Consider the following 12,679-nt stretch of genomic DNA (forward strand, 5'->3'; position numbering starts at 1 on the left):
TAGCAGCAGCTCTTTCAAGGGGGACCCAACTATGTTTATCACCCCAATTTTGCTGCTGCCAGCCTAGATTTTTAAATTTATTTAATTTTTTTTTTTTTTTAGACATGAAAATGCAAATTCCCAAAAGAGGCCGTTATTTGTGTGGATCTGAGATTGGTTTGGTGAGCTAGAAGATGTGACCTGGTTCCTCCCAATTTTAAAATTAGGAATAGTATTATGTACCCCCCCCAAATATTTAAACTCACTTTTCACAAATTAATGTAATTTAGGGACTCATCATAATGTGATTAAACATCTCTGGAGTGAGGACACTGTCTGGTCTGGCTTATAGTAACTTGGGGGCCCAGACCTCCCTATCTTACCTCCACAGCACAGGTATAAGCTGGACAAGAAGTAAACTGAAATTGGGGTGAGACGTTTGCTGCATGTTCCACTTGGGGAGATCCTGTGTTACTTCTGATGGCTATTACTGGGAGTATGAGGCTGAGTATATTAGGCAATCCTGAGGATATTTTAAAAATGTTAATGTTTCAATGGGTAATCCGGTATGATAAAATAAGTGGGGATCCTGGAGTAAGCACCCCATGGGTCAATGTTAGTTTAATTTTCGTCACTTTTAAGTTTCTAAATACATAATATTGCCGCATCTACTCATTGGCCTACGCACAGACTCCCATTGAAAACCCTACTTAACGAGTTATTTAAAATCCAGCCTCGTTTAGCTATGATAAATCTGTACCTTCCCTTGTAAATGGGGGCTCATTTTCCTTATTTAGTTAAGAGACTGGTCTCTGACCCTTTTTTCCACTGCTCCAGGGCCAGAAAATCTGTTTATCTGCAGAGTATGCTGAATTGATGGTTGTCAATCATGTTTCACATTGATCTGCAGAAGCACAGCGCACAATCTGGTATCACAAACGTCAACGCGCGGCTTCCTTCACACTCCTGTGCTGCTTCATTCTGCTGTAAACTGGCCATTAAACATGAATTTTTCCTTCTCCTCATTGAAGAGACTGCTCTTTATACTGAGTACTGCAAACTTGTGGACATTTTAACGATTGCTGATTTCTGTACCCTTTTCCTGATTGCCTTTCAATGTAATTACATAAACACTTGTTCCTTGTGAACCATTAAGTGTTGATTCTTCCTCTTTTGACTTTTCAGACCACACAGAGTACATTTCATCACGGCAAGTATTGGTAAATACGCTGGATAAGACTGCGTGATTGGGTAGGTCGTATGATTGGGTTAAGCGTAGGTCCATTGAAAGTTGACTGAACATTCTATAGGAATGTTTGCTTGGAAGCTCCCCAAAACTTGTCCCTTTTCCTATCATGGATCTCTAACTGTGCGGCTGTATAGGTCCTTAAAGTGGAAAAGGGTAAATGGGAATAACAGATAGGACCCGACAAACTACTGCAGAAGCCAATAAAGAGTCGACTCATTTATGGAAAATAGCCTTCTGTCAAGAAATGGGAGGAAGATCACCAAATATCAGCATCCACACACCATACTTGCCAACTCTCCCAGAATGTCTGGGAAACTCCTACATTTCAGGTAGTTCTCCCAGACCCCTGGAATGTAGGCCTATGTCCTGGATCCTGTGGAGCCGCATCTCGCATCATTTTGGCCCTGCCCACCCCTAGTGATGTGATAATCCTATCCTCCCCCTAACTTCCTTTCCTCTAGGATCCCCTGAAGAGGATAGAATTAGTCTACCAGTACGTTTTGGAAGAGAACATACAAACTCCACACAGATAGGGCTTAGTTGGAATCAATCTCATGACCCCAGTGCAGTGAAGCAATTTATGCCGTTGTGCTGCACCAATTATCAATGGAAGGCATGGGATTTCTGTGGTGAGGTACATTCACTACAACTATCATCAACGTTGCCTCTATCGATTTACTACAGGACAATGGTGAAATGAAAATATGCAATGCTGCAAAGGGATTTGAAACCCTGCAATGTAGTGACATGGGTGGCACGGCTACAAACGAACAGTGCAGATGATGCAGAAGTGAAGTAACAAGTTGGTCCTGCTGCAATAGCGAGACCAGCAATAAATGAATGCAGGCCAGCTCCCCTGTACCATATCCAAGGGCCTCTCTTACTTCATTATGTGCTAAGGTGTGGTATACAATTCAGTAGCAGCAAGACCATTGCTGTACCTAAGACTGTGCTCACCTCCCCTACACTATGTACTCTACCAAAGCATTGGGAAGTGTACATGGAAGGTAGATACTCATTGTGCCAATCTAGGGCTGTATTAACCATTCAGACCTCCTCCTGTGCCATCCATAGCATTACACCAGTCTGTGCCCTCCATCACATTACACCAACCTGTTCCCTCCATCGCATTATACCAACCTGTGCCTCCATCACATTACACCAGTCTGTGCCCTCCATCACATTACACCTACCTGTTCCCTCCATCACATTATACCAACCTGTTCCCTCCATCGCATTATACCAACCTGTGCCTCCATCACATTACACCAGTCTGTGCCCTCCATCACATTACACCAACCTGTTCCCTCCATCGCATTATACCAACCTGTGCCTCCATCACATTACACCAGTCTGTGCCCTCCATCACATTACACCAACCTGTTCCCTCCATCACATTATACCAACCTGTGCCTCCATCACATTACACCAGTCTGTGCCCTCCATCACATTACACCAACCTGTTCCCTCCATCACATTACACCAACCTGTTCCCTCCATTGCATTATACCAGTCTGTGCCCTCCATCACATTACACCTACCTGTTCCCTCCATCGCATTATACCAACCTGTGCCTCCATAGCATTACACCAGTCTGTGCCCTCCATCACATTACACCAACGTGTTCCCTCCATCGCATTATACCAACCTGTGCCTCCATCACATTACACCAGTCTGTGCCCTCCATCACATTACACCAACCTGTTCCCTCCATCGCATTATACCAACCTGTGCCTCCATCACATTACACCAGTCTGTGCCCTCCATCGCATTACACCAGTCTGTGCCCTCCATCACATTACACCAACCTGTTCCCTCCATCGCATTATACCAACCTGTGCCTCCATCACATTACACCAGTCTGTGCCCTCCATCGCATTACACCAGTCTGTGCCCTCCATCACATTACACCAACCTGTTCCCTCCATCGCATTATACCAACCTGTGCCTCCATCGCATTACACCAACCTGTTCCCTCTATTGCATTATACCAGCCCTGCATCATTGTTGTTAGTATTACATATACGGTATATATTACTACTACTCATTTATATGTTTTCATATCATCCAACACTTCCAACTTATCAGACAGCTGACCTGATTTTTGGTGGAGGACATGTTTTGGGCAGATTGAGGGAGTGGCCTATTTAGTTAAAATTTTCCAATGGGAAATATTGGCCGATATACATTTCCATGGGAACAGCACATTTATTACCTTTACCTAACTAGTACATTGCTCCTGATAAATGGTTTAAAGACCCGTTCCAAGTATCTTCTCCACCATCCTCCCAACATAATATCAGCAAGAAGCAAAACTGCCACCTCTATCTGTGTCACTAATGTTATCTGAGGCTGTGCTGGGCAATAACTGTTATATGAAATATATATTCACTCCTATCTATGTGCATATTATTTGCCATAATAATATGAATGATATTGTTTTTGATGAGTAAAACAAGAGTACTCCTGTGGTATCATTGCTGCAATTATTACACAGGGTGGTTTTTTTTAAAAAAAAAAATTCTAAACAACAGTTTATAAAACAAAACAACTAACAAAAACAAATTAATAATATAAATTATATAATATTACTAAATTATTATTTCATATCACAATGTGAATAATACCTATAATACCTATAATTTGGGACAGTGATTGTGTTTACATATTAAAAGTTGAACTATTACTCCATAATTACACATTTTTAATTCATATCTACAAGTAGTTGATGATGATGATGATGATGATGATGATGATGATGATGATGATGTGATTTGCAAATCATTGATATTCATTTTTCTGCTGTCTTTTAAACCATTTATCACTGGGCAATCTACTGGGTTCGTACATGTGTGTGCTGGATAAACCATGAAGGAACATGTATTTTGTTCCTGATGCGTATCTAGAATTCTTCTTCTATATAAGGATCACTAATCCCTTTCCTGAGCTACGATCAGGCTGCGGTTATCATGTATTATAATGCACCTCAGCACAAAAGACCAGAGATGCATGAAAAATATCCACATTAACACAGCCTTAGGGTTAACAAAACACACAAATCTCAAAGCAGTTTATCACTTTAAGATGTCAGTTTTACTAAATAACTTACATTCCCAGTAATAGTACTTTGATGGGTGTCCTCACTTTTTCTGTATCATCATCATCATCATTTATTTATATAGCACCACTAATTCCACAGCGCTGTACAGAGATCTCACTCATATCAGTCCCTGCCCCATTGGAGCTTACAGTCTATATCCCCTAACACACACACAAAGGGAGAGACCAGGGTCAATTTGATAGCAGCCAATTCACCTACTGGTATATTTTTGGATTGTGGGAGGAAACCAGAGCACCAGGAGGAAACCCACGCAAACACGGGGAGAACATACAAACTCCACACAGATAAGGCCATGGCTGGGAATCGAACTCATGACCCCAGTGCTGTGAGGCAGAAGTGCTAACCACTGAGCCACTGTGCTGCTGTATTAAGTTGTATACCAGTGCATTTAGATGGGAGCCTAGGCTGTTTACCATAGACGATGTCCCATAGCAGGGAAGATCCAACACAGCAGTTCTAAGGCTTTAAGTTACGCAATAACTGTTTACCAATCACCATTGTTTATATTATGTAGAAATGGGCAGTAGTTTTCATTGCCTACCGACCATTATTGTAGAGAATAGGGAGGGCTTTGAAAGCTCAGACAGGTATCTTTTCAAAGTCAGTTGAAACATGTTGGATCAACTTTAATGTTTGTTTCATTTCCACCAGAAGACAGCACTGGTACAGTACTATCCAAGTTACTTTATTATCAACTGGGGTTTAATGAGCTTAAAACATGTGAAGTCATCTTTTCACAATTATGTTTCACTGCACTAAAGAGACGAGTCCATGACATTTCCTATGTCCAGACATTGGGCTATAATCAAACGGTGTCTCAGACAGGGAAGAATGACTGAAAGTAGGCGGTGGCTCTCCAGATGTTGTGGAACTATAATTCCCAGCTGGCACCACATGCTGGGCATTGTAGCTCCACAACAGTTGGCGAGCCACCTGTTGTCTAAGCAGTAAGACGAGATGGACCCCACAGCATCAGTAAAGAGGATTAGATATAGCACATTCAGAGGACCTGCCACAAGATTGGATAAATGTCGATACAGAAGCTACCAAAATATTTGCACACTTAAAATTCAGTATGGATGTGGAGTAACCTTGTCTGCAGCTCTTACAAACTGAATCTCTATACCTAAACTGCTTAATCCTTACTCCCAAAGGGCTGCAGTATCCCGATATTGAATGTTCCAAAGCGCACACAGCCGTAATTATCACCCTGAGCAAGAGGAAATGTTTCACTAAGTCCCCAGGAGACGGACTTTCTGCTATTACAGCAACGCATTGTGATATACGCTTAGTGTACATTGCCCTGTACCTCTTGAGCAATTTGTTCCTACTGTCATTCTTGTGCTGCTAGAGAGTTTCTGCTTGTATTCAAAACACTGTGACTCATTAATAATCTACTTATTAGGCTGAATATTATTTTATACATGTGTCTAATTTTTCTACCATTAATGTTTATTCCTAAAAAATAATAAAAATATACCCATGAAAATAATAATAAAAATATAATAACATGCTTAGTAAGTAAATAAGGGTAAGTAAATATTAAGCAAATAAAATTGGATACATTATTAATTCTAGCTAACAATCAGTCATCTGGATAGCAATGATTACGTGTTTTAAAAGAGTCCACATGATACCTGTATAGAGTAACTTCAGCATTGCTAAAGTATATATAAATAGATAGATAGATAGATAGATAGATAGATAGATAGATAGATAGATAGATAGATAGATAGATAGATAGATATGCAGTTTTGGACTAAGTATTAAGCATTAGTATTAATTATTTTAATATTGGCAAACCTATTTTACACTTGTACAAAAGTTACATTGTCTAAATTTGTCTTCACGATGTACATGCATTAAATTCTAAATTAAAAAAATTTAAATAAATATTTTTGCATCAACCTATTCTAAAGTGTCAAAGCAGTGCCAGGAAAGTCCATGAGCAATTATGAGAGATGAGGGGTCTGAACGTACCTTGCAGATGTCTGGTTAGATCCACAAGACTTCACTGATAAGTGAGCACCTGCCCTGAGTATTTATACGCTCCGTCCGCCTGGGTGAGGATGATTTTGCTGGGACTGCCTGCTGCTGACGTCCAGGGTCTGCTCTTTGATTAGAGAGACGTTCAGCTCTAAGTCACAACACATGCCATCACGTCGCTGGGACTTGTCCTTTGGGTGCTCTCTGATAGTAAATCAGCTTACATCTGAACTAAGCTATAATATTCATAAGAGCAGTGTTTATGAGGAGTAGACTGTGTGATTTCAGCTGCAATTTGCAGCATGATTCTTGGACCAGTACAACTAGATGTACCTATGATTAAAACCCAGAAAAATTAGTATAAGTAAATATTTGTTTGTTGTCTGAAAGTGGATGTCCTTGTCCAACTTCATGGGATGGCAATAATGACATTCAACCCTGAAAGTGAATAATAATTAAGATTCTCTGGGTATTTTAGGCACTACAAATAAGGGTTAATAATGGTTGAATAAGTGGTAATGTATTTATTTAGTGCCACAAGAAGTTTTTTCACAGGGCTTTGTTGATCATCTCAAAGCGTGGCCGAAAATTGGGACTGTGTGACGGTACAGAGGGTTGACCACGGAGCTTACACTTTCTTATTGGTCTTCCTACTCGCACCAGTCTGAAAGGTCGTTTTACAGTGATATGAAACTTTACAGAAGACAAACTGTACAACATCTTTAAATTTTAAATATCTCATTGCATTCATCCATGCCCCTTTCACTGATATCTGGGGAGGGAAAAATTAGCCCATCCTGTATTTTTCTAGATTGGGAAAGGGGAGGGGGACAGTGCACAGAAACATAAATCTTCATACATTTAAGTAGAAGACTTGCAGACTTCTAGGTAACAAATGTATATAGAATGATGGATTCAAAAATAGGGGCTGTGCTACAAGTAAACCACACATGTACTACAAGTCTGAAAATTACTAAGTGGAATTGAAAGCATATAGCTATGCTATCTGTGATGAATGAAAATCTAGATCATAATTTAACTTATAGCAGGGGAGCAATTGAATGAAAATGTAAAGTAGAACTTTTCAACTTATCTCAATTTTTTTGTTTCTAAAATATCACTATTTCAGTACTAACTATACATTTCAGTTGTATGTTAAACTAATAAACTCAGACAAACCAGCCAAGGATATCACACCAGTCAGTTGTTTTGGTTTTATTTTCCAGTCATAAAAATAAACAAACAGCCACAAAATCTTTGCCCGTCTGGCACTAACTAAACATACAGGAACACCCCACTCTCAAGTGAGGGACCTTGTGTCCCACACACATACAAAATATAGACATACTGGTCACCGTTTGCAGTGTCTTTCAGAAGGCATCCAACCTCCTCCCCGGACTGAGAGAGACAGATGAAACTAACTAGCAGCTTTTTCTCAGTACCTTGCAGGTGCAACAAATAATTAGTCTGCTGTGAGACTGGGAGATCAGAAGACCTGGACTGGGACTTATGTATGGAGCCCACCCTTCTCTCTCCATACTTAACCCCAGGGACCCTTACCAGTTTTTCCTGAAGCTGAATACACTCTTTGGGAAGCTCCTTCCCATACTAGACAATCTCCCTGGAGTTTTAGAGAATACAAGACAGAAAGCTTGGGACATTGTCACGAGCCCCGGCGGTACGCTGCAGCCGGTCGCGTGCTCTAGTTTCTATGCTCTGTTATTATTCTTTGGGATTATTCTTGTGGCATAGATGTAGGAGGGTGTAGGGACATCCTCCAACTCCAGGGGGAGCTCTCATATGATTTAAAATGGTTCATTTATATTTTTATACATGGTACCTGGTTATGTTATTACCTATGCTAGTTTTAGCCAGTAATTAATTAGCTGCCTCCTGAGGCTGATTGTCAGCCCTGTCCTCCTCTGTCCTGATTGGCTCTTAGTACTATTTAAGGCAGTGAGGTCTGAGCCTCACTGCCGGTTATAGCGTTCTGTTTCAGTACTGCTGCCTGCTCCTGTTCCTGTGTTTGGTGTTGAAACCTGTGATTGATAACCCGTGTATGACCTTTGCCTGTTCCTGGATTCTGAATCTATGCTTGTGACCCTGATCTTGTCACAATATATAGAAAAACACATTGACAATTAGAGTTAAGCTGGGAGCACATTATTGAAAATGACTTCAGATGCAATTTCTGAAATGATTTCATAAACGATTGAAAGTCCCGATGAGCAGCCGATTCATGTGTACACACCTCCACAATTTACCTTCAAATCTGTGATCTTCATCTCCCATAACCATCTGCTGAAAAGACTGTGCATCTTTACACTTTACCGATATCTGTCTGCACTGCTGGTCGTGAGTCCGTACACACTTCCACATTTGCCCGACATCGTTCCATCATTGAATGTGATTTTTAGGAAGTTTATAATACCAAATCAGAAGATTTGATGTGCTTTGGTACAACAAAAACATGATTGTGGGAGCGTACACTTGCAATATCTGACCAAACGGTAGTTTATCGTGCGATCAGCACGATAATTGCGTCACTGTGTACCCAGCTTAATAGACGTTGAGCATTAATAATTTAGCACTGCACCTCAATATAAAGATATTCTTCCTCTCAGGGCAAGGGAAGAGAGAAATAGATGGGGAAAGACATTTGTATGTAATATCTGGCTGTGTGCTAGCATAAGCTAAAGTGACATCTTACTGCTGTGCTGATTATTGAATTTATAATGCTTCAGCAGAAACAGTTCTGCTACTATGTGAAAAGACGGGTCTGAATGACCCAGAGACTGCCCAGCTGCCCTAATCGCAATTTCAGAGAACTGCACAGAGTTACTGGGGATTATATATTCAGTTTGTATGTTCACTTCACCGTAGATCCCTTTTTGTGTCTGCGTTATAATGAGGTGCATTGTTACGCTGCAATTTGCACTCTTTTGTTCCATGTAGTTTGGATAGTAAGAGGATATAAAGGCATCTCAGAAAACAATGTTGAACAAAAGGCAATAAAATTGCCCACGTTCACGCATGTCTAGTTTGTCAATTTGATTATGTTCTACAACGCAACAACGTTACGTCCGCAATTATTGTTTTACCTAATACAAAATACACTTGAGAATGATTGGATTTTGATCGGCTTTCCTAGAAGATACGATTGGCCAATAGCCGCAATGGAATGTTGCTTATGTCCCACCAACATTAGCTGCGGCCCAACTACCAAGCAACTGGATCTGTGCAGTTTGGCTCTTATATATGACACAAGAGACACAAGAGACGGACCTTGTTTATGAACCAGAAATAGTGTGTTTTTGCAATGCAATTAAACTTTTAGACTTTTTTTATTACTTTATCTTTGAGGGAATCTTCATATGGTCATTTTCACACCCTGAATCGTCTCCAATTATCTCATCCTGAAAGATGAAATCGTATTTTCGCATGTGGCTATCACAGTAAATGCAAAGTGTATGTAGCCTACAATCACCGAGCCATGCCTCCGATCCACCTGGCTCGTGCCATCAGAAGATGAACATTTTAGCACCACAAATGATGCCATCTTGGCACACACCTCTATACACTTCCTTTAAAAACAGAGGCATTCAGGCAGAAATAGGCACACGTGGTCACAATATAATATCTTTTGCTGCGCTGATTCGAAGTTTTTCCCTTTTGTGAGTGAAATAAATGAACCTGCCACTTTTATATTTATATAACAATTAGTTGGAAATCCAGTTTGTCGCAAAGCGCTGCCATCACATTAATACGGTACCAAATCTCTGCTCCTTTTCTCCTCTTATCTTTCTGGGACACAAGGAAAAATGAGCGGAGATTTGAGTACAAACATTGAGGCCATGTGTTCACGTGGACTGTTTCGGAGATGCATCGTAGCACCTCAAGGCTATTTTAGCTCCCCATTTAGAGATAAGCAACCCCCCCCGTGTTTTGGTTTTGACTTGGTTTTTTATATCAACCAAAAATGTGGATTTGATGAAAAATGTTAAAACAAAAACTAATGTAAATTGGATTGCCAAGCTAAATGTAATTTTGAGCTGTTTTTTTTTTTTGTTTCTGTATTACTATTTTTAATATTTACATACTATTTTATAAAGACCAATGCAAAATTAAAAACATTGTGAACAACATTGTTGTTATGGGTTAATGAGTCATTAAGGAACGTATCTGTGGATGTATATTAATCATAGATGACTATATTACTGACGGTAACAATAATTGAATATATATATATATTTATTTATTTTTACTGTGTGTTCTTTTGGGAGTTTATATTCCACATAGGATTGTACGTATCCTGTGTCACGTTTCAATGCAAAATCACAGCTAAGGAGCCCAGAATATGGTGGAAAACACAATATTTATTGCAGATACGTTTCCAGAGAATGCAGTAAGGTACAAACCGGATGATGTTGATATAGCACATGGATTGCAAGGAGATACTGAAGGCAGGTAACAGGAGCACGGCAGTTGCAGGTGAACAGGTAGTTAGTAGAGATCCCTGAGAACAGGTGCACCAGGAGCACTACAAGGAACATGTAGCAACAACAGGGAACAGTTCAGCACAGCAGCATGGAACATCAACAACAGCAGAAACAACAATAACCAGCAATGTATGCTGGGAGAGACAGGTTTAAGTAGGGAACACCCAGGTGCTGGAGATAATAATGAGCAGGTTAACCCCTAGTACTAACAAGGAAGGCATGCAATGCAAAGGTCTTGCAGGCAGATCCTGACATCCTGCAGTGTCTGGTCTAGTAAAGCAGAGTAAACCTACACCTGTAGTCATCACCACATGTATCTTGAGATCCGTTCCTTGTTGGCTGCGGTCAGTATATGTGCCTTAATGATACAGGCCCAATGTCTGCACTCAAATTTGCTATGCACCTCAGCTACACAAGTGTGTCTGCTCTGAAGGACTGTACCTGCTTTCAGTTAGTTCTGAGCCGCAGTACAAGTGTGCCTTCCCCTGTGAGCTGATTGGTAGACTTCACTGTTTAGAACCTCACTTGTCATGCACTCATTGCCAGTGATAGCATTTCACACGCATGCTTCCTGGTCTCTGCATCTTATCCTCTTTGTTCCTGACATTGCACCAGTTCCTGCTTTAGTATTTCATGTGTATCCTGACTTCTTGACTGTTCCATACAGTTTTGTTGACTCTGACTCATTTTGGACTCCTGATACCTGGCTGCCTCATACAAGGTTGCTACTTCCTGGCTCTGCTTCTTTTTGTCTCCTGGCCCCCGCCTTCTGGTCTCCAGCAACTCAGAATCCCCAGACATAGACTGTGGTAGCAATCCTCTGCTCTCTAGTACTACTTTGCAGTGATTAATGGACTCTGTGAATATCTGCACCAGCCTTTCTACAAGAGATAGTATTTACTACCTTGCAGTGCCTAAGACTTTGTAAACTTGCAACAGAATATCTTCAGTGTCCCTGTTCATATTGCACATTGCCTCAGATTTTCATATTGTTGCATGATTCCTGCATAACTTTCTAGCTAATTCATCATACAAGCATTACTTCAGAGTTTGTGTATTTTTTCTGCCTGCTGTCGATTTCTGAAAATAAACTCCATATTGTTTATCACTACAACATACCTGGTTACTCCTGTCATTTCCTAACAATTGGCCAAAAGCAGGAGTGAGCTGACTGGCTGAAAATCTTAGCTACACCAAATATTAACTGGATTAGTGTAACAGGTTGGTGAGAAAACAAGCCTGTTCTCTCAACTACGTATATTGACCTAGTATTTTTTTTCTTGGCTATAGATAAAATCTCTAGCCTCCCGGCAAAGTTTTTTGTTACTAAGCTGATGACATTCGATGCAAATGAAGCAGACTGCAGAGTAGCAACAGATAGGTAGTTGGATGGTATGCTAATAAAAATTGAATTTCCTTCTTGTGCAAGAAGATAGCAGTGAATAAAAATAAAACAGAGTGGTTGAGCCATGTCAGAGTGGATGGCAGTTAAATAAGATACAGAGGGGCAAACCCCAACATTCCTTAATGTTTTTGAGTCTTCTTGTCCATCCAGAGATGCATTTCTGCAGTATAAATCTGGGCGAAACATGTCAGTTGATGGACTAGTTTACTGAGAACACCATTCAGCAGAACTAATCTAATCTGTACCGAGCCAGAAAGTGGTAAACACTTGAAGGGTGACAGAGCGGAGTGTCACGATCTGCCTCAGGCTGCAGTTCAGTACCTCCTCTCTAGATGCTGTACTGCCTTTGTCTGGTCCTGCCTGTAAGGGGTTAAGCCTTTATTATTACTCCTGGATCCTAATCACTTGTGTTTGGCCTTTAAGAGACTGCCTTTCCCAGC

At 40.5% G+C, this 12,679-nt stretch overlaps 1 protein-coding gene across 1 annotated transcript in view; it reads right to left on the minus strand.

Moving 5' to 3' along the window:
- LOC142103882 (progonadoliberin-2) overlaps positions 1-6,419 on the minus strand; it is a 31,617-nt gene extending 25,198 nt beyond the window's left edge. The window contains exon 1 of the mRNA XM_075188219.1: positions 6,330-6,419. The gene's annotated coding sequence lies outside the window, so the exon portion shown is untranslated. The remainder of the gene's footprint in view (positions 1-6,329) is intronic.
- Between the last annotated feature and the right edge of the window lie 6,260 nt (positions 6,420-12,679).

Source organism: Mixophyes fleayi, chromosome 1 (genome assembly GCF_038048845.1).
Source record: "Mixophyes fleayi isolate aMixFle1 chromosome 1, aMixFle1.hap1, whole genome shotgun sequence".
Lineage (NCBI taxonomy): Eukaryota > Metazoa > Chordata > Amphibia > Anura > Limnodynastidae > Mixophyes > Mixophyes fleayi.